Source organism: Balaenoptera physalus (genome assembly GCF_965194825.1).
Source record: "Balaenoptera physalus genome assembly, chromosome: 1".
NCBI lineage: Eukaryota > Metazoa > Chordata > Mammalia > Artiodactyla > Balaenopteridae > Balaenoptera > Balaenoptera physalus.
This window is the reverse complement of record NC_138882.1, coordinates 97,141,753-97,164,971: the sequence shown is the minus strand read 5'-3', so window position 1 is coordinate 97,164,971 and position 23,219 is coordinate 97,141,753. Positions and strand designations below refer to the sequence as shown.

Here is a 23,219-nt window from a genome sequence, read left to right as displayed (position 1 = left end):
CTTGCATGTAGGCTGGATTTTGTTAGAAGTGACTCAATTCTAACAGAATAAAGCAGAAGTAAGGGTGTGTTTTGTGTGTGACTAGGTCATGAAACAGTATGGGGCTTCCACTTGGCTACACTCTCTCTCAGATTTCTCTGGCGGAAAGCCAGCCGCCCCGTCTTGAGAAAACTCAGACAGCCCTGTGGGGAGGCCCTCGTGAGGAATGGAGCCCTCCAGCCAAGAGCCACCTGTAGTGAGTTTGAGAGATTTCAGGGCTGATCAAGGAAAAAGATGACCAGGAGGCTGGCAATAGCAAACGGTGAGCTTTATTTGGGCTTTCACAGGCTTGCGTGCAGGGGAAGCCCTTTACAGCATGAGACCTTCCACAGGCGATCGCTTGGGGCCACCACCCAGAAGAGGAGGAGGGCAAGGAGAGGCAGATGGAGAGGGTCCTTCATACCTAGATGATGTTGTTCAGCAACGTGATGGGAAGTCTTGAGGTGAGAGAGCTCCAAGGGGCAGTGGTGGCTTGGGATATTCAGTAGCACCAGAGTTTATTGTACTAATGGCTAGCAGATTTGGCACGCAGTATCCTGGGGAATGCAAAGCAGGCAAGGTCCAAATGGCTAAAGATGTATTTAAAACAACTGGGTGTGTAAAATAAATTTTTTTATATTTATTTTTATTTTATTTATTTATTTGGCTGTGTTGGGTCCCAGCTGTGGCACGCAGGATCTTCATTGCAGCATGTGGGATCCTCCGCCGCGGCTCGCGGGCTCTTTGTCGCGGCATGCAGGCTTCTCTCTAGTTGTGGCACGTGGGGTCAGTAGTTGCAGCACGTGCGCTTAGTTGCCCCCGCTCCACCTGGCATGTGGGATCTCAGTTCCCTGACCAGGGATCGATCCCATGTCCCCTGCATTGGAAGGCAGATTCCTAACCACTGGACCACCAGGGAAGTCCCTGGGTGTGTAAAAATTTGAATTTGCACCAGCATGCTTTTGAGCCAATGGTCCCAGTTGGCTGTGAGGAGCCAAAATAGAGGGGCCATCTTTGCCTCATTATGTAACCATGTCAGTCTTAGAAGCAGATTCTTTAATCCCAATCAAGCCTCAGGCGACTGTAGTCCCAAAAGAACTTTGAAACTTCATGAGAGACTCTGAGCCACAACAACCCAGAGACTTGGCTCCCAAATTTCCGACCCTCAGACACTATGTGAGATATAAATGCTTGTTGTTTTAAGCTGCTAAGCTTTAGGATCTTTGTTCTGCGGCAGTAGATAGCTAATACAAATGCCTTGAGAAGCAAAGCCCATCAAGCTGCAGTAAAGGCTGGCTTTGTGCTTACTCCCTCTTTCTCCCAGGAGGCCAAGGGTGCTGCCTTGGAACAGACAAGGCACAAATCCATCAGAATCAGCCACTTTTCACTTGCTTCTAAATTATTTAGGGGGCTTCCCTGGTGGCGCAGTGGTTAAGAATCTGCCTGCCAATGCAAGGGACACGGGTTCGAGCCCTGGTCTGGGAAGATCCCACATGCCGCGGAGCTACTAAGCCCGTGCACCACAACTACTGAGCCTGCGCGTCTGGAGCCTGTGCTCCGCAACGGGAGAGGCCGCGACGGTGAGAGGCCTGCGCACCACGATGAAGAGTGGCCCCCGCTCGCCGCAACTGGAGAAAGCCCTCGCACAGAAATGAAGACCCAACACAGCCAAAAATAAATGTAAATAAATAAATAAATTTAAATTATTTAGGCCTCCTTTGCCTTCATCCCAACCCCAGACCTTTTAAAATATTAAGCCTTTAAATAGGCCTGGGCTTCAGCTTGGGAAACTACATTTCTCTTTCATCCCTGCCACACTCTCCTCTGCCCAAAGCCAGAAAGGTCTTGTAGAAAGCTCATCTCTGCCCTGATTGATTTTTCCCCTCAGCTGTGGCTCCATGTCATTGACTCTGACTGGGTCCTAATTAGGGAATTGGCTTCACCATTTCTTGTCCTGGGAGCTGGAGATGGCACTGCCAAGTTGGTGGACACCTCCGTGCCCTTCCATTCTCACCACCCTCAGCCAGGATGTTCTTTCAGGGATCCGGCCTGAATCTCTCCTGGTGCAGCTTAAATCTGCACCCTTCTCTCTTTCTCCACAAAGGAGTGTGTTCCCAGCAGATGCAGCCTCCTATTTGCTTTGTCACAGCTGGTGCTCTGAGCCGAGCTCCTCTCACTCCCAGCGCAGCCTGCTGACCCCCTCCCAGGAGAGGACAGAGCCCACGCTGTGTGAGGCGCGTCCTGCTCTCCCAGATGCCACATCATCGTCCATCTCTTGTTTCCCTCGCTGCCCCAGGGAAGCCGGTGAAGCCTCTGGGGGTCCCTGTGCCCTACGCGGCTGGGGCCAGGAGAGGAGTCCCGAGCTCTGTTCTCAGCTCTGTCCTCTGCTCTCCTGGAGTGGCTACCCTGGACCTCCGTGTGCTCCCTTGCAAGTCCATCTCTCAGGGCTGCAGAAGCTTGAGTCTCCATGTGACCCGTAGGAAAGCCAAGACATGCAGGTTATGGTCCAGCTCAGCCGGCTCCCCAGGACTGGAGTTCCTGCTCAGGGCTCAGTCCCCAAGACAGCTGGGCCTGCCCTCACCTGCCACCCAGACCCTGTGCCAGGTGTGGAGGGAAGTGGGCCCTGGGAGCTCAAGGATGGCTCCCTCCTGCTTCCCAACCTTCCCAGGGGCCCTTCTCACCATCTTCTCTGTCTGGTGGACTCTGACATTTCCTTCTGAGCTCAGTGCAGAGGCCACTTTCTCTGATCCTTCCCTGCCTCTCAGAGCAGGGCAGGGGGACCCCCTCCCACCCTCTCCCCATCCTATCCTGGTGCTTTGGGGACACTTCTGTGTATGTGAATTTATACTTATTTCTCTCTCCCCGGTTAGTCACCTCCAAGCAGGACAGGACAGGGTCCATGGTGCTCTCGGCTGTATCTGTGTTTCAGCAATTCCTGGTTGCTGCACCCTTAAGTTTGAGAACCACTTGGCTAGTTCCCAAGCCAACCAGCAGCCTCTCTTGACACTGGGGAGGCAACACAGCTTGGGCTACTGGAAGGGAGGACGCAAGGTCAGGATCAGGCCAGGAATACCTCAGAAGGCCCCTGGAAATGTCTGACTTGAGCCAGCCGGGGACCAGGCTACTTACAGAAGTGGAGTGTCCGGGCCATCGGGTGGCTGTCCTACTGTGTGTCTGTGCCCCGCTGTCCAGAGGGCAGTGCAGCACTTCAGCTGTGGGACAAGTGCACGTCGTCAGGGCTGCTGAGGTGCTGGGGCAGGGTCTGCACCATCCTGTCTTCCCCACAGCCTGGCACCATCCTGGCACCACATAGACCCTTGCTCTGTGGCTCTGCCTGGCAGGAGCTGACCAGAATGAGAAGAGCCTTCTAGCAGTCCAGGCGGTCCGGGCACCGAAAGGGCCACTCTCTGAGATGACAAGTCCCTGTCACGGTCAGTGTTCCACCAAGGCCGCCTCAGCCGGGTCAGATGCTAACCGTACCACCGCGCTGGGAGGGAGGCTGGGCTAGATGCCCCCTGTAAGTTGTCAGTTTCTTAGTATGAATTCCTTCCCACCACATTTTAATAGCTGAGCAAGTAAAACCCCATGGTGAACTCTTAGGTGATAGGTGAGGAAGGTAGTTTTTGGGCAGTGGATCCAGGCCAATGTTTCTGAAATCACTGCTCATGAACAGTTAGTACCCTATTCCTCTAACTGAGCTGGGTCACCCCAGCTGACCTGTCCCTGAGGGGTAGTAGCCAGAGTCCTGCTTGGAGTGGTCTGTTTCCTCTACCCCTTCTTCTCTCCCCTCCTCTGAGAGGCCTGTAGAAGGGGTGAGTAAGGGAGGGGAATCCTGAGTCAGATACTCTATCTTCCATTATCATCCAAAAGTTCCAAGAGAAACCAGCTCATTCCAATTCTCACCATGCAGGGGCCTTAAGTAAAACTTAAAATTCTATTTCCTTTTTTTTGTGGGTAAGCAATTAGTGAATGGTCTGTTAATAATGATGGAGATCAGAATTGTGATTTGTTTGGGAGTTTGTTTTTTAAATTTTCTTCCACTTTCTCTGAGAAGTGGCTTCAGTGCAGGAGAGGAACAAGAAAAAAGGAAACTAATGTTTAGTGAGTATCTGTTAAATGCAGCAGGATTCCTTGTCAAGGGCTCTCATGAAATTGTTACCAATTGAACAGCGCCTGTTGCCCCATCTTACATGTAGGGAGAAAGTATGATTTGCTTTTGACCAACACAAGACCTCAGTGCAAAGGTAGCTATCTCCATTCAGAGCACCAGTGAGCCTTCCTCAGGTGAGGCTGGCCTCATGCTTCTCCAGGGACACAAAAATTTATCTGGCTGGGCTGGGATCCATGGACATGTGGGTTTTCCCATTGCCTATCTCTGTGCCCTAAGCTTCTTTCACCTCCCAGGCCCTGGGCCCCTCCACACACATGCCTCAGGGAGGCATATGTGGAATTCGGAGATGTGAATAAACAGGGTACTGTATACAATGCAGGTGAGAATATAAACTGGAAACAATTTGACAGTCTCTTGTTAAATGGAACATTTGTGTACCCAGTACCTAGTATCTTACTTCTTACACATACATAGAGAAATTTTAGAACTGTGTACCAGGACACGTGTACAAAACGTATTCAATGCTTGGTATCGTTCAAATGGCAAAGGAATAGAAACGGTCTCAGCGTCTACCAAAAGGAGAATGGGTAAGTAAATTATGGCATATTCACACTGTATCAGTTGAGATCCAGTCTGGAAAGCAGAAGCCACACTTTCTCTCTCTCTCTTTATTTTTATTTTTATTTATTTTATTTATTTTTGGCTGCGTTGTGTCCTCGTTGCTGCGCATGGCATTTCTCTAGTTGTGGCGAGCGGGGGCTACTCTTCATTGCAGCGTGTGGGCTTCTCTTGTTGCAGAGCACAGGCTCTAGGCGTGCGGGCTTCAGTAGTTGGGACATGCGGGCTTAGTTGTGGGCTTAGTAGTTGTGGCTCGCAGGCTCTAGGGCGCAGGGTCAGTAGTTGTGACGCGTGGGCTTAGTTGCTCCGTGGCATGTGGGATCTTCCCGGACCAGGGCTCAAACCTGTGTCCCCTGCATTGGCAGGCGGATTCTTAACCACTGTACCACCAGGGAAGCCCAGAAGCCATACTTTCAATCAGAAAGGATTGAATACAGGATGTTGTTAGCAGAGGCACTGGAGGGCTGAAAGAGGACAGAGGGAGTGCTGAGCTAATCCCTGAACAAAAAGTCAGGAAGCAGCTACCCACTCCAGGGTGGAGAAACAAAAAGGAAGGGAGGGTTTTACAGACCTCCCAGAAGCTTGGAGGAGGGGCTTTAAGGAATCTGGGCTCTGACCTCTGAGGACGGGACACAAACCACCACTGCCTCTGAGAGGAAGCAAGAGGTTTTTGGGGAGTGAAGAAAGGGCTGGAGCCTGGGGCTAAGTGCCACCACTAGAGAATCACTGGAAGGAACCAGGGATATACAGAGATAAAAAGAAGGTAGTCCCTTCTCCCGTCCTCCACCCTCCAATTTTTCTTCAGCGCCCCCTATTAGCAGAACCTAACAGGATGCCAGCTGAAAATGGATCAAGGACCTAAATGCAAGAACTAAAACAATGAAACACTTCGAAGAAGACGTAGGACAAAATCTTCACAATGTTGGATTTGGCAATAATTTCTTGCATATGACACTAAAGGCACAAGTAACAAAAGAAAAAATAGACAAACTGGACTTCAAGAAAATTTTAAAATTTTGTGCACCAAAAGACACTATCAATAGAGAAAAAGGCAACCCACAGAATGGGAGAAAATACTTGCAAATCATATTTGCAGAGGGATTACTATCCAGAATATATAGAAAACTAAAACTCAACAACAAAAAAACAGCCTGAATAAAAAGTGGGCAAAGGACTTGAATGGACATTTTTCTAAAGAAGATATACAAATATTCAATAAGCACATGAAAAGATGCTCAATATCACTAATCACTGGGGAAATGTAAATCAAAACTACAATGAAATACCACCTCACATCAATTAGGATGGCTATTATCAAAAAAAAAAAAAAAAAACAAGTGTTGGCGAGGATGTAGAAAAATTGGAATCTTTGTGCACTATTGGTAGGATTGTAAAATGGTACAGCCACTGTGGAAAACAGTACAGCGGTGCTTCAAAAAATTAAAAATAGAATGATCATATGATCCAGCAATTCCACTTCTTGGTACATACCCAAAAGAATTGGTAACAGGGTCTCAAAGAGATATTTGTATACCCATGTTGATAGCAGCATTATTCACAGTAGCTAAAAACGCTGAAGCAACCCAAGTGTCCATTGATGGATGAATGGCTAAGCAAATGTGGTGTATACACACGGTGGAATGTTATTCAACCTTAAAAAGGAAGAAAATCCTGGCACATGCTACAACATGGATGAACCTTGTGGGCATTATGCTAAGTGAAATAAGCCAGTCCCAAAAGGATAAAAAGTGCATGATTCTGCTTATGTAAGATACTTAAGAGTAGTCAAATTCATAGACAAAAAGTAGAATGGCAGTTGCCTGGGGCTAGGGGAAGTGGGGAATGGAGAGTTATTGTTAATGGGTACAGAGTTTTAGTTTTACAAGATGAAAAGAGTTGTAGAGATGGATGGTGGTGATGGTTGTACAACACTATGAATGTATTTAATACCACCGAACTGTACACTTTAAAATGGCTAACCTGGTAACTTTTATGTGTATTTTACCACAATAAGAAAAATTGGGGGAAAGAAAGACGAGAAAACATGAAATTTAGGACAGTGTTTACTTCTTGTTGGGGGAGACAGGAGGGAGTGGGGTGAAGAGCAACACAAAGGAAGATGCAAGTTATTACTGGTGTTTCAGCTGTCTTGGGTGGCAGGCTCATGGGTGTTAACCATATTATGTTTTACAGGTAATATTTTGTTAAATATGCCTTTTAAAATGCATAGAACATTGAATTTTAAAATATAAGTGAGAAAACTTTCAGAGGTAAAGGAAGGAGGGAATGTAGCTTGGAGGCAGGCCAGTTGGAATAGGGGGCGTGGGCGGTGGCACAGCCATGACGTCCGTGGGACAGCGGGGCCCGGGGCTCCGGCAGGAGGGCAGCGCGGGTGCAAGAGGAGAAGGAGGGCAGCCTGGGATCCTGGCGGCGGGGTTGCAGGGCCGCTCTCGACCACACGAGGGCGCCCCCACACCGCCACATCCAGGCGGCGGCGGGGGAACGTGGGGGTGGCAGGAAAGGAGGGAAGCCGGGGAGAGGCCTTCTGGGGAGGATGGGGTGGAGGGAGAGCCTCCTGTCCGCCCAGACTGGCCCCTCTGTTCAGGTTTACTGTGTGGTCAAGCCTTGAAGAAGGTCAGTGTGAGGTTCAACTGCAAACAGAGCCGGCTTTCAGGCCCTGAGGAATCCACGTGAGGGTCCATCAGGGCTGCCTGCGGGGGTGGGTGGGTATTTGTTATTTATTGAGGCGTGGGTGGTGTGCCTGTGCTGTGTCGGGAGTGACTCTGTAGGTTAGCGGGTGTGGGTGTGTGTGTGTCTCCAGGAATATAGTGGAGAGTGGGAGCAGGGCGAGGAGAGGGGCGGTTGCGGCTTCCCCCGGCCTGGGGCTGGTACTAACAAGGAGAACCTGCAGCAAGATCCAGCCCGTGAGGGCTCAGAACTTTTTCCCCCTCAGAGGAGCCCCAGGTCTGAAAGAGGAGGGATGAGCCTGGCTGCCGGCCGTGGAGGGCACCTCCCTCAGTCTGGCCCAGCAGGACTGTATGTTGGGGGCTTCCTCTGGGGCCTGCAGACAACGCGCCCCCCGCCGCAAGCCTTCTAGTGGTGGTTCAGCACCCAGCAAAGTCTAGGATGCCACAGCGGCTGCCAGGCCCTGGATCCTGCCTAGGCCTGCTGCTCGGGGACCTGGTGTCGCTAACTGGTGCCCAAGGGCATAGCCCAGCAGAGGTCTGTGACCTGAAAAACACCGCTGATCTCACTTTAGACCAGAACATTTTTTTTTTTTCTCCCAAAAGCAGTGGCAGGGAGCCCAGGTTTGAGGAGGGTATGAAGGGTGGGAGAATGTGCCACCTCAAAATACGCCTCTAGAGCACAAGGATTATTCTGAGCTGATTATTTTGAGAAACTACAGACAAAGGAGGAGTTCTGAAAAACAGTAGAAATTACTTTTTTGAAAGACAAATTTACATTTATAAAGAAAATCTCCATTTGTAAGGGTATCTCCCTCACTTCGTGGAGAAGTTGACTTTGAATCACAGAGAATCTTAAAAATCCCTGAAGAAGGCAGTGACTTAAATCTGCATAACAAACCCTACCCTTGTTTACTCTGCTTTTCCTGGTAACCCTTCAGAACCGGCTTCCTCCCCACACTCACCTTTGTTTCTTCTGTTTTTGGCTTTAGGTTGTATTTAAACCGCTGGTTTAGGCCACCTGGGAGAGTTAACTCCTTTTCCCTAGGTGTGTCCCTGGTGTATAAGTATATGGGAATAAACTTCTGTTTTCTTCTTGTTAGTCGGTCTTTTGTTTACAGAGGTCTCAGTCGAGACTCAGAAGGGTAGGGGAAAGTTATTTTTCCTCTCCTACAGCGGGGACAGCTTCGCGGACCTAGAGGCTTTTCCCCCTCCCACCAGTCACTGGTTGGCTATTGCACGTGAATGCGCTTTGCGGGCTATATCCTGGTCTGGCGTCTCAGCCCAGAATTTGAGAGCATTAGGGTTGGTAGAAATTAAACCCAGGGTGGGAGCCTCTGGCCAGTAGGCTGAGGCCCTGTACAGTGTCCCAGAGCAGGGGGAAGAGAAAGTCCTGCAGCTTCTCAGGGGAAGAGGAGGAATAGCAAGCCACAGGCGTCCTGGGGATGAGAGCAGGACACTGCAGTGCCCAGGAGATGCCCTGCGGGGGAGGGAGAACCAGAGCAAGCCTCAGAGGGCTCTGGCTGATCACTCTGTCCTTGTCCAGACTTCTCCCCAGTGGCCTGGCCTTGGCTCTGTACACCCCATCTTTCCAGGAGCTTCATTCCTAGGTCTAGCCAAACAACCACGAGGAAGATGTGAGAGGACAACATCCTTCTGGGATGGGACCACTCTGGGGAGTAGCAGGGCCTGGTGGGGAGCGGGGGTCCAGGGAGCAAGGCTTAATGACCATGTAGTCGTTAAGAAGAAGGCATCAGCATCAGTCCTGGGTTGGTTAAATTTCCAGTTCAGCCACCTAGTAGCCATGTGAACTTAAATGAGCAAATTACTTAACTGAACTTCAGTTTCATCATCTGCAAAATATGGGAACAATAATTACCTTGCAAAATTATGAAGATTTAGAAATTAGGAATGTAGAATGCTCAGTCAATAGTAAATGCTGTTACTATTGAAACCGAGTTCACCTAAAACCTCTGCTGAGTTTATGATTAACCTCTCTATGCAAAATTTTATTCCCTTTCTTGTTGCATATCTGTTCCCCACAGGATTGAGGATTATCAAAGAAAAAGGGGGATTGAAACCTAGCAGGACCCTGCAGAAATCTCCCAGGTACAAAAAACCTTTCCATTTCCCCGTTTTTTCGTTTGTAGTAAAAGGCTTTAGTCTCCTAGGCCTGAGTTCCAAAGAGCAGATTCAAGCAGTTACTAATTAGGGAAGTGAGGAAATGCAGAAATAAAGGAAAAGCAGCCAAGAAACAATAGTTCAGTGATAAAACAGAGTCCTAAGGATATATATAACAATCTGACAGGTATCTGTGAATTGTTCTGCAGGAAGTAAGACCCTTATCCAGGTGGAGGTCAAGCTGAGCACAAGCAGGTACATCCCAGACTGGTTAGAACCAGAAGGTTGGTGATTAAGATTCCTGAAATATCACCCTGTTACCTCACTACCAACCAATCAGAAGAAAGTCATGCCCCCTGCAGCCCTCACCCCAAATGTTGCCTTTAAAAACCCTTCCCTGGGGACTTCCCTTGTGGCATAGTGGTTAAGAATCCACATGCCAATGCAGGGGACATGGGTTCGAGCCCTGGTCCGGGAAGATCCCACATGCCATAGAGCAACTAAGGCTGTGCGCCGCAACTACTGGGCCTGCGCTCTGCGTTTGACCCAACGCAGCCAAAAATAAATAAATCAATAAATTTATTAAACAAAAACAAAAACCCTTCCCTGAAAGCCGTCTGGGAGTTTGGGTCCTTTGAGCACAAGCCACCTGTACTCCTTTCTGGGCCCTGCAGTAGACGCTGTACATGCCTTCACCACAACCTGGTGTCAGTAAGTTGGCTTTGCTGTGCCATGAGCAAGCAGACCCAAGTTCGGTTTGGTAACACTATCATTATTTTCCAATGCCCAGACCCATGTAGCATGGCTCCAGGCCTCTCTTCCAGGCTCCGACAAAAGCAATCCTATAATTTGCCTGTACTACTGTACTGTGATAGTGAATCACTAAGAAGTTATTATGTTACCCAGACAGGAATGGGTTAATGTCTCTCTGTTGACGGGAGCCTCTGGGAAAATGCCTTGATTCCAAAGACTTAGTCTGTTGGTTGGTCGCCTCTCCTTTCATCAGGAATCTCACAGCAGAAGTCACACAGAACTTTCAGAGCAGAAAGAGACGAGGGGTGGTGCCTGTCTCTATTGCCTGCCCCAATAGAAGCTGGGGCCCAGGAGCTCAGTGTAAGGCTGTGCTGATGTCCCTTGTAACTTTCGTATCATGGGGGTGAGAGCTCAGGGGTCAAGTTCCTTCAGCACTGGGGGAAGAGAAAGGGCCTGAACTTAAACTATGTGTGTACAGCTTTTCCCTTCTCCCTACTCTGGAGCCTTTCAGGCATCCAGTTAAAACTCCCTTAGGTGAGGCAGGGAGAAGCCTCCCTGGTTCATGGCACATAATAGCTGCCTAATAAATGTTGCTGGAGTTGAATTGCATGCAGACAATAAGGTTGTTGGGAGCGAAGGGACTTCATGTGAATTCAGTCCAGAGGCAGGAGCCTGTAGGTGGGCACCACCCAGGATCAAGTGCCAGGAGTTGATAGGGGCCGCACCCTTCTGGGTGTGCCTGATGTTGAAACCTGGCAGCCACCCTAGGTTTCTCCCTGCTCCCACTCCCACCCTGCTCAGTTCACTCTGCCTCTTCCTAAACCCGCTTGAATCTGCTCTGCCTTTTCCCTTGTCCTCCTCTCTCGGCAACCATATTTCCAGCCCAGACCACTGCCGTGTCATACCTGAAACCCTCGCTTCCAACCTATTGCACAAACCGCATCAAAGTGATATGACTGAGACCAGAGTGGTGATGCTCCCTCTCCCTGCTTAAACACTGCTCTGCGTCCCCCTTGCCGACAGGATAAAGCTCGAATTCTTCAAAACATGACATGTAAAGCCCCACGCGCCTGCTTTCCTCTCCAGTTTCCCTTCTTACCCACTACCCCCACTGCCACTCTGGGCACGGGTCACACTGAACTGTCCACTCGTGGAGAATGCCAAGCACCCTTTATCGTCCAGGGTTTTTTGCATGTATATGCTTGCTCGAGGTGGAAATTAGCATTATCTCCACACACACACACACACACACACACACACACACACACCCCTTGTTTCCTCCTGCTTAGTCTGATTAATTTCTAGTTCTCCTTCAAGCCTCATATTAGACCCCGCTACTACTGGGAAACTGTCACTTACCTCCTTCCCTCAACACCCCGTCGATGCTGGCCTGGGTGCCCCCTCTCTGCTCTCCCAGCTCCCGGTGCTCCCCAGGCCTGTACTTTGACATTGACCTCTGTGATCCCAGCTTTTGCTCCCCTGAGGAGGAGTGAGTCTCCTCACTTCTTCAGGGTGTGGCCCTGCCTGGCCCACTGCTTTATCTCCAGGGCCTGGCCCAGGGCTGGCACTTGGCAGGCGTGTAGACGCGACCACTGTAACGTTCGCCACAGCCCGCCTTCGTTCAGCACACACTGCGTGCCAGGACCCGGGAGGGTGCCTCCAGGCGTAAATGTGGTTAATCCTCACATGGCTGAATAGCACACAGGGTCCATTCCCGCCTGTTTCCTGTCCTTTAGAGGTGGAAAACTAAAGCCTCATCTCCCAGACCTACTCCTTCGGGAGTGGTGGGTGCACATTGTGATCCAACGCTGAGACCCTCACGTGGGATTTGGAAGGTGGAAGGGAGCCAGAGGCCACCTTCCTACTGCTTTGGCTGCTCCCTTCTGGCAAACAGGGTCAATACAGATGTGCATCTTCTCCTGCAGTGCTGTCCAGTGTGCGGTCCCCACCCCCGGCAGCAGCAGTGGAGGCCCTGCCTGCTCCCTGGATCACAGCCACGACAGTGTATCTTCAACTCAGAACTCAGGTTGCCAGTGATAACGTCCAGATGCCCACCTTCCTCTCCTGCCGAGGACGAGGGAGCAGACCCTCTGGAGACTCAGCCTTATCCCCTCCCCTCCCCCATCCAGCCATCCCATAAGCACCTAACCCCCTGTATCAAGTCACTCTCTGCTCAAAATACCTTGAGTGGTTCCTATTTCCTGTGTTAAACTCTGGCTGATACGACTGTTGTTATCCTTATTTTACAGATGGGGAAACCGAGGCACAGAGAAGCAAAGTGATCTTCCCAGAGCCACACAGTCAGTGGGTGGTAGGGCCAGGCTCCAAACCCAGGTCTTTCTGAGCCCTGAGCCCACTGCACCATCTTGCCTGGTGAATATGTGTTGGTGTTGCCGGATGTGGGAGGAGGCCCGGTGAGCTTTTAGGCGGTGGGCTGGGCTGACGCCCATGGCAGGTCCTGAGCAGGTCCCCAAGGTGTCTGTTCCTTCCTGAGAAGCACAAGTGGCTCAGGTTTCTGGGGACTGACCCCGAGGCTGGGGCTGTGGGATGTGTGGGGCAGGGAGGCTGCTGAGAGCCAAGCCGTCTGGGCACCGCGTCAGTCAGTTCCCAGGGATGGAGCCCTTCAGCAGTGTCTGGAGAAACACTTAAGTGACCGGTGCAAAATCAAATTAGGGGGATGGTGAGGTGGAGGTGTCACCAGGCCCGGAGGCCGTCTTGGGCGGCACCACCTCGGTGAACTTGTAGTGGTTTGTTCTTGTCAGTCCCCCAGGGTTGAATAGAGCCTGAGCGCCTGACAGACATTTGAGGCTCATGTATGTACCAGAATTCATAGGGAGAACATGGTGGGCACTCAGATTGAATGTTCCTGCCAGCATACTCTCTCCTATTAGACAGCTAAAATTATAGGAGAGGCCAAAAGGTTGTCCAGTGAGGAGAAAAGTAAATCAAAGGAGTTGGTTGATGCTTCAAGTAGTTAAAGGACACCAGTCTTTGGCTGACTACATCTGAAGGCAGGGAGCAAGGCAGCCAGTGGGCCAGCCCCTCTTCCTGGACAGATCTTCCTCTGGAGTCTTCACTCATGTATTCATTCTTTCTTTCTTTTATAGATTCAATAAATGAGTGCTATCACATAACAAGCACAAACAGATCCTCCCTGCCTCACAGAGATGTTCCAAGGGAAAACATGTCTTCTGAGTTTCCTTGTTGATTAGTCCCTTTCAACATCCTGCCTTTCCACAGGTGCAAACCATTTTCTTGGCAATGACTCTAAGTGTGCTAGTTGCCTGTGAGACGTGGGTAATACTGCAGGGTTGCCCAGCCCTGTAATGAGGACTTAACGTTCCTAGAGACTTGAGGTACCTGGGACATTAATTCTCCACCACCACAGGTCTGCAGGCAGAAGTTCAGCCAAAAGGTAGGAAGTGAGGGGAGGGAGTCTGACAAAGGGTGTAGAACACAGACACTTTTTCATTCATTTCTCCGAGGCTGCCCATAGGTTCACAGGGATGTCCTGTGTTTGTCCCTTTATCAGACCTGGGCTTGGGAAACATTGCTGCTAATTCACTAGAGTTCCTGAAGTTCACCTTCTGGATTTTAGGGTCCTTATCACACTGTATCTTTTTTTTTTTTTTTTTTAGCATTCTTGCAAAAAATATTTAACCTGTATTTTACCATGATCTAACTTCCAGTCTCCTGTAATACAGCAGGTAGGGGGATAAAATTAAATGACATTATGAGGAAACAATCAGACAAAGAATGTAGGGCATTCTACAAGACAACTTGCCTAGATCCTTAAAATGTCAATATTGTAGGAGAAACAAAAAGATAAAAAAGACTTTATAGATGTTAAATAGACTAAGGAGGGAAATCCCTGGAGGTCCAGTGGTCAGGACTCAGCGCTTTCACTGCCGAGGACCAGGGTTCAATCCGTGGTCAGGGAACTAACATCCCACAAGCCACACGGCGTGGCCAAAAAAACAAAACAATGCAAAACAAAAACCACTAAGGAGACCTACCAACCAAAGGAAGTTAAGATAGGATCCTAGTTCAAATAGACCAGCTATAAAAGAAAAATTGGACACAATTGGGGAAATTTGAATATGGACAGGATTTTAAAGATATTAGGGGATTATTGTTAATTTTCTTGGGGGTGATAATGGTGGTGTGATTATGTAACAGAATGTCCTTAATTTTAGAATCTTCAGGTTAAAGTATTTAAAAATCAAGTATAATATGGTCTACAAATTTCTTTCAAATAGCTTTGCCAAAATATACAGGCAGTTCATAGACAGATATATAATAACAATTCTTCAATCTAGTCCTACACTGTCTAATACAGTAGCTACTTTTCACATGTAGCTTCTAAGCACTTGACATCATCTGGATTGAGATACACTGTGAGTATAAAATACGCACTAAATTTCAAAGACTTAATACAACAGAAAAAATCTCATTAATAATTTTTATATTGATGGCATGTAGAATTGGTATTTTGGAATAAGTAAAATATTAAAGTTAATTTTACCTATTTTTTAAACTGTTTTTTTTTTTAAGTATTTTATTTGTAATGTAGAAAACTTGGAAAACAGAGAAGTATAAAGAAAAATTACCCATAATTCCACTGCCCAGAGATAACCACCATAAGTAGAAAAACGGCATCACCTTGTATCTATTTGTCCACAGAGAATGAAGCATCTCTACTTATTTTCACCCTTACCAACATTTTCCATGCCTTCTGTAGTAGGCAGAATAATGGCCCCTCAAAGATGTCCATATTCTAATCTGCAGAACCTATGAGTATGTTACGTTACACGGCAAAGGAGACTTTGCAGGTACAATTAAGGGTACAGAATTTGAGCTGGGGATCTTATCTTGGATTATCTGGGTGGATCTCTTTTTAATCACATGAGTCCTTAAAAGTGGAAGAGGGAGGCAGCGAGTAAATCAGAGAGATGTATCACACTGTATCTTAAGCACTGATTTTCTTTTATTGCCCCCACCAGACAGAGCTTCTTGCAAACAGAGACTGGCCCTCATTCACTTTGCTATCTTCCTAGCCTAAGCCAGGGCCTGGCACATGGTCTGTGTTTAACACATGCTTGCTGGTCAGTTCTACCATGGCTCCACACAGCTCTCTCTGGATGCTCTTCTCCGGGAGAAATGTAGCCTTCCCTTTCTCTACCCAGCTCAGATGTCACCTCCCGCAGAAGCTTCCCCAGTCTCTCAAATCAAAAGGGCTCAACAACTTTGCATGTTGTTCCCTCTCCTCTCAAGAAGCTCACAGTCTGGTAGGGGTTTAGAAAAGCAAGCTAATGTGTACAGTGCACTGTGGTGCTAGGAAAAATTATGACAGACTTTAAAATGGGCAAAGGATCACTGGGTGTTCATTCAGTGGAATGCTCTGAGTTGTCTAGGATTCCAAGCTGTCTGATTCTCTAGGGAACTAACTGCACATTTGATTATCTTTTGCTGGGCTGTTTTATAACTTTGCTGTGATGGAAGTTAACTTGTACAGGGCTGATGATGGTGCAGATGTTTCCTGCCTGATGTGTGATGCAAATTGTTCCTGTTCGTGGCAATGCAAATGAGTTTTGTCCAGTAGAGAATAAGTCTCCATAAGTCCAATTCTCATTTGAAAGTTGTAAAATCTTACTGGTTCTTTCCTTTTTTTTTTTTTTTTTAATTCAATTACTTATTTTACTAAATGAGTAAGAAATAGAAAAATTAAAATATAGATATTTGTGGTTTTTTACATTTTATTTATCTTATTTTAAATTAATTTTTATTGGAGTATAGTTGCTTTACAATGTTGTCTTAGTTTCTACTGCACAGCAAAATGAATCAGCGACACACATACATACATCCCCTCCTTTTTGGATTTCCCTCCCATTTAGATCACCTCAGTGCATTAAGTAGAGTTTCCTGTGCTATACAGTATGTTCTCATTAGTTGTCTATACTGGTTCTTTCCTTAATTAATGAGTTATATAAACATGTTAATTTTATTTCTGTATGAGAGTCATGATTTTACCATTTAAAAAATTACGTTTCAGTGGTAAAAACTATGACAGAGGTAGTGATAATATGTACTGAGCATTTATTCTGTGTCAGGAAGTATGCTAAAGATTTTATAGTTGTCATATTTAATCCTCATAGCAACCCTATAAGGTAAGTTCTATTTATTAGTCCCATTTTACAGATACAGGAACTGAGGCCTAGAGGTTAAGTAACTTGCTTAAGGACCCAGAGTTAATAAGTGGTCTATCTGGACTTTGTACCCAGAGACCTGGGATTTGACACTAATATTCATAGTCTAACTGCACTGTCGCCATAAAGGCACTCAGAAACAAATTGGGGCAGCCACTGTGGATGACCCAGCAATTCCACTCCTGGGTAAATATCCAAAAAAACAAAACAAAAAACAACACTAATTTGAAAAGATACATGCACCCCAATGTTCATAGCAGCATTATTTACAATTGTCAAAATATGGGGACTTCCCTGGCGGTCCAGTGGTTGAGACTCCGTGCTTCCACTGCAGGGGGCTCGGGTTTGATCCCTGGTCAGGGAACTAAGATCCCCCATGCTGTGTGGTGTGGCCAATAAATAAATAAAATATGGAAGCAACCAAAGTGTCCATCAACAGATGAATGGGTAAAGAAGTGGGTGTATATATATGCAATGGAATACTACTCAGCCATAAAAAGAATGAAATTTTGCCATTTGCAGCAACATGGATGGAATTGAAGGGCATTATACTAAGTGAAATGTCAAAGACATACTATATGTTATCACTTGTATGTGGAATGTAAAAATTACAACAAACTGGTGAATAAAACAAAAAGAAGCAGACTCACAGATATAGAGAACAACCTAGTGGCTACCAGTGGGGAGAAGGGCAATATAAGGGTAGGAGGAAGAAAAAGGGTTGCTATGGGATTATATGAGATCATGTGTGTGAAACTTTTGAAAATTGTAAAGCACTATAGAATTTAAAGAATCATTCATTCAATTAAAATAACAAAACAGATCAGTGGAAAAAAAACAAATTGGGAAATCAGAGAAGTCCTCCTGTAAAAGGAGACATGAAGCAAGTTTCAAACGGTGGATAGGAGTTGGTGCAGAGAAAGGAGGGAGGGGTTTCCAGGCAGAAGTCAGCATATAGGAAGGCAGGGAGGTCTGAAACAAGGTCCTGCACTTAAGGAACTAAGAAATTCACCTGGGGCTTCCCTGGTGGTGCAGTGGTTGAGAATCTGCCTGCCAATTTGGGGGACACGGGTTCGAGCCCTGGTCTGGGAGGATCCCACATGCTGCGGAGCAACTAAGCTCGTGTGCCACAACTACTGAGCCTGCATGCCACAACTACTGAAGCCTGCGTGCCTAGAGCCCGTGCTCCGCAACGAGAAGCCACTGCAATGAGAAGCCCACGCACTGCAACGAAGAGTAGCCCCTGCTCGCCACAACCAGAGAAAGCCTGCGCAGCAACGATGACCGAACACAGCCAAAAATAAATAAATAAAATAAATTTATTAAGAAGAAAAAGAAACTCACCTGGGCTGGAGAGCGGGGTGTGGGCTGAGTATTGGCAGAAGACTGCAGAGATATGCGGGAGTTAAGAAGGGCCCTTATGGGTCAGGCTAAGGAGTTTGGACTTTATCCTCAAACTACAGGATTTAAAGCAGAGTAAGTGATTAGATGAGTTTTACTATTTTTATCTTTATTGCCTTTATTTGAAGTTATAAAAGCAGCTGAAAATCTGGCCTTTTTAGAAAAATCATTTTAGAAGCAGTGTTGAGGCTGGATTGGAGGTGGTGAGAAAAGACAGGGAGGATGTTAAAAACCTAGCCTATGGCAGGGAAAAAGAAAAAGCATTGCAAGGAGAAACAGAATGTACAGCAGTTCAATCTATACATTTGGGCAACCGATGAGGTACGTGGAGGTGGGAATGGGGAGAGGCTGGGACGCAGGTAGTTTAGGAGCCCTCCAAAGCTCAGAACTCCATCTACTGCAGGCCTGTTTATGCTCATTCTTAGCATTTGAGAAACAAGATAGTACTTAGAATTTGAAAGGAACAGGGTTCTACCCATTCTGAAAAGCATATGTAAATAGGGCCTGACACAAAAGTACCCAGGAACTTTTCTTTTGACCTCTAAGGGAAAAAAATGAGTTAGGAAAATAAAGATAAAACACAATGACAAGAACTATTATAAACCTTCTCTTAATAATTACAGACATACAGATTGTCAGCACACCAGGTGATTTTTAATCCCAGCCCAATTCCCCTCCTGGCTTCTTAATGGCTGCTGGCCACTTCCTCTTGGGACCTGGCCAGAGTAAGCTCAGGAAATGCAAACTTTTAATTCTGGAATCAGTAAAGCATATTAGGAAAGGAAATCCCACAAGTGAAGAAATCACGTTATGAATTCCAAAGCCAAGGAAAAGGATTGTAAATCAGATTGTGAATTCATTGGGGACAGGACCATTTTACTTATTTTGGTGCAGGATCCAAGTGACTGATTGGTTTGGTCTGTATTCACCCTTCAAGATTATCCAGGATTCAACCTCTTTCATTCTTGTGTTTCCAAACTTCCATCCAGTACAACATTTAGCTCTAGCAGCTGAGCTGTCTGCAGTCTCGCTTTGCACCCTTCTGACAGCAGGGGTGGGGGAGGGGTGGTGCCAGCTAAAGGGTGTTTTTCATTTATACCCACGTCCCTAGGATCGTGCATGAATCAGATGATAGAACATACTTGAAAGGCCTTTGTACACTCTGATGAGCTATACAAATATTACCACATGTTCTTTATTGTTCTGGCTGATGACAACTGACACTAGTTAATTTTTAAAACCACTATGAGCTCAACTAATACTACTATGCACTCAACTGTATGCAGTGTACATTCACAATCCGCACAATAATTTCATTATGTTTAACTTACCAAAGAAGCTAAGAGAAATTAACTTGCTCTTTTTTTTTTGTCCTTTTTAGGCCCTCCTGAGATTGGGTTAGAGACTTCTCCATGTGCTGTCCCATCACAGCACTTACTATGCAGTCTCCCCCACTAGACTAGGAGCTGGGGGTGCCAGGAACTGCATTCTGATCACTGTTATCCCTTCTATCTAGGAAATAGGCACATAGATGATGCTCCAAAAGATACTATTTAGGTGAATTAATGAAGGCTGATCTTATATCCACTGCTCTTTTCTGAATATTGCTGTTTTCCTTATAACTTACTGTTTGTTCACTGTCTGCTTTCCCCTACTAGAAGATGCATAGAAAGACATTTTTGTTCATGACTGGATTCTCAAAGCCTAGAACAATGCTTGGGGAACTAGTAAGGGTCCAATAAATACCTGTTAGTAAATAAACTAAAATAGCTGCTCGGACAAGCAAATTCTACTTTTTTGTGACATCATAGTATTGTTTTCTGATGCTGATCTCAGTAAGATAATGTTCAACAACTGTTAACACTGTAATGTGGGTAAGCGCAGAATGCTCTGGCTTCCTGAGTTAAACATTCACTTGCAGCTGAATGATGACTGGAAGGGGAACCACAGGAATGCTGTCCCCGAGAGCACTGTCTCAGGAAGGAGACACTGGTGGTTGACACAGGCAGCCTGTGGACTCTACACTCTACAGCTCTGGTCCAGCACCAGCGAAATCACGGCTAGAGACCACTGTGCTCGTGACTTCCATCTCATTCACCTTCCTTTCACCAGATGCAATTCTTGAAGCAGAAAAATAAAACCTGTTTGTAATAATTATCAGCTTCATTTTCTTAGGAGTCAAGTGTCTCTTGCCAGAACTCTTCTAGATCAAAGGGACTGTTTTTTCCTCTCTGTAAACCAGTATTATGTGCTCCATTAAATATTTTCTTTTGGTATAAAAGTAACCATGACATCAAGAAAATTTAGAATGTGGAAAAAATATAGAAAGTTACCTCTAAATTTACCACGCTCACAAAATTAGTATATTTGTGTATGTCCTTTATCCCCTGTGCATATGTATATATATATTATGCACACACACACACCATGGTAGTTTATGTTCTGCTTTTTTCATTTAACATTGTGCTGTGAATATATCATAAGGACTTCATAACCATCCATTTAAATAGTTATTGATACAAGAAATTGATAATTTCAAAGGAACAATTTTCTTATATAAATTCTTAGGGAAAAGATGTGAACTCATGGTTTTTGACACATATTATGAAATTACTTTGCCAATATTGTTGTACCAATTTATTGAGCCACCAACTGATGATAATTTAAAATTTAAGTCATGTTATTGATATAGTAGAGAAAAATAAAAATCTCATCAATCTTTCAGTTTACCTTTAAGAACATTGCTAGGGACAAAGGACTTTAATCATGATTGGTTACTAGTTACATTTCTGCTCTTTAAGAATCATCACAAATATTGAAGGGAAAAGATTATCAGTTACTAGTCAGGTGTCTTCCTTGTGGAGGCAGTGTACAAAGAGCAAGGGCTTTGGGATTCAAATCCACCTTGCTTAAAGAGCCGGGACATATATGCAACAACCTCATGAGGTGTTAGTTTCCATTCATTACCAAACAAAGACCATTACATTTGTAAGACTAAACGGAGGATCTGATCCAAAAGGAGAGTTTTTGATCATTTAGCTAATAGTCTTATCTTTAAGAGTCACTCCCTTAGAACTATCCTCTGCATGTAAGGCTCCACCCACCTTGGGAATTAGAAGAGCTCAATTTTTTTCCCAGGTACCACTTTTCTTTGATTTTTTTTTTAATAGTCAGGTGCTTACCCTTATTAAGCCCTTACTTAACACAAGCTGTCACATATCAACTAACCTTCATGACAACCCTAGTGGGGGATGGTACTAATTATTAATACCTTACAAAAGAAAACATCTGATGCTTAACCCTAGCAGTCTATATTGTTAGGCAACCGGTAGGCTGTGATTCCTTTGCTAGCTATTCCAGTCTCCTCTAGCAAGTCAAGGTAAAAGTCAGCAAAAAGTAAGTAAATCAGTGCTGTTCAGCTGAGGAGGAAGATACTCTGCCAATCACTCTCAATTGAATGATTGTCACTATGGCCCAGACTAAATGGGGGAAAGGATAAAAAGCTAGAACACATTTCAGGAACGATGTACTTGAAACCTCCTTAGATGCTTCAGATTAGAAGCATCTAAGGAGGTTTGGCTTAATGTCTCACATTTGGGCAAGCCAGGCAAGCTTAGGCCATCACTTCCTTATCAAGTTTTCATAGTGACAGAAGTCTATCATTAACCTCTTTCTTCAAGTGCCTGAGCCGATTATTAAAACAAGCCATGTTGTTGAAAAGGTGGAAATTTACTGTTAACCTTGCCTCATCTTTCCAACCATAAGGAGGGGGCAGGGGGCACACACCTGATAATTAAGTTTATTACACTGTGAACCATTTGCTAGGGAAGGTGTAAAACCCAGACATTGAGGTTTTTCATATAAACCAATACCCAATTTATCAATCTGAAATTCAATATAATAAAACATTGGCTCATATATTAAATGGCTGTTAACAATTTTTTTTTCCTTTTTAAAATACAGGATTAATATTGACATATATAATCTATGGTACAAACTACTAAATTCACACAACCCAAGAATAAGAGGATTATTCATCAACGTGATTAAATCGGGGATAAAAATACCTCCCTGAATTTTCCATAATTTGTTTTAGCATCATCCTTTCCTGAATATTTTTTTGTAGAAATTATTTATTTTGAATAGTTTAAGATAATTTCAGTTCTCAACAGAGGACTATAAGGTGATAATATGGTCTTATTATCATGATCATCTGCAACTGTCCAACCTATCAGTTTCTTAAATAATTTTCCAGATTTGAATTGGGAGGCTATTTCAGAGTATATACTCTTGAACAGTCCCCAGCCTCTTTGGGCACAACTACTTAGAGAGATGTACGTTCTCTCTGTGACTTGGAGAGTGTGGGACAACGCAAACAAAGATAGGCAGGTACTCTATTTTCCCAAAGCAGCCACTGAAGCTGTGTCAACTGAAATAAAATTAAGAAGTCTAGTCAATCCTCATATGGAGCAAGGGACAACAGACTGCCCAGTCAGAGAGCCCAGATGCATCCAGTGTTGAACACAACACTGCAACACAGAGAGGATTAGCTGATTGTTAACAAGGAATAGATGGCAGAGTAGGCCTATATCGGGTTTTAGTGTTGGCTCTGTTACCAAACTTGATCTTGAATAAATCCCTTAAGCTTGAATCTTCAATGGGAAAAAGTCAGAGTTGGACTGGGTGATAAAAGGTTTGCTCAGTCCAGCTTTGAGCCAGTTTTTAAACTTTGCTTCAGAATACAGTAACTTCAGAACACCTCCTTCTAATATATGGTCAGTCTGCACCAAAACCCCCTCATTTCACTAACAAGATTCAACTAACGGAAAAAGACTAAGTAGGGTCTTATGTGTGGATGTAGCTTAACAACTGGGATGGGGAAAAATAATCTTATACACTGGGTTTACTCCCCCCACCCCACATTTTTTACTTGTATTACTTTACTCAAGGGTGATCCTCATTTTTATAGAAGGGGAAACAGGCACACAGAGGTTAAGTCCACGGAAAATGGCAGAGTCCAAACTGGAGCCAAGCCTGCCGACAATCACAGTAGGCTTCTCCACTAAAATTCCTCCTCCATCTGCCATGATACTTGGGCACAGAAAGGGAGTTTTCATTGTATCCTTAGGATTAACTGCTCTGGTTTCAAAATGCTTTCAGAGAGGTCGTTTCAAAAAATTCCCCTCCTGCTTGCCTTAAAGAAGAGGTAAGGAGAAAAATCAAAATAAGCCATATACACAAATCCCAACACACATAAGCTGAATAATTTACATTAGGAAGGGCCAAATTGAATCTTGACAATAAAAA

At 45.5% G+C, this 23,219-nt stretch overlaps 1 protein-coding gene and 1 long non-coding RNA gene across 7 annotated transcripts in view; one reads left to right on the top strand and one right to left on the bottom strand.

Moving 5' to 3' along the window:
- LOC309659507 (monocarboxylate transporter 1-like) overlaps positions 1-23,219 on the bottom strand; it is a 147,179-nt gene that overhangs the window by 89,435 nt on the left and 34,525 nt on the right. The window lies entirely within an intron of this gene.
- LOC309660120 lies at positions 4,986-23,140 on the top strand. Of its 6 annotated transcripts, XR_014263170.1 has the most exons (6): positions 4,986-7,381; positions 9,477-9,540; positions 9,762-9,836; positions 12,231-12,331; positions 12,555-12,678; positions 19,294-23,140. It is a non-coding gene; the product is annotated as an uncharacterized lncRNA (long non-coding RNA). The 6 variants fall into 6 exon arrangements; XR_014263169.1 differs by lacking the exon at positions 12,231-12,331; XR_014263172.1 differs by having other exon boundaries at positions 9,477-9,836.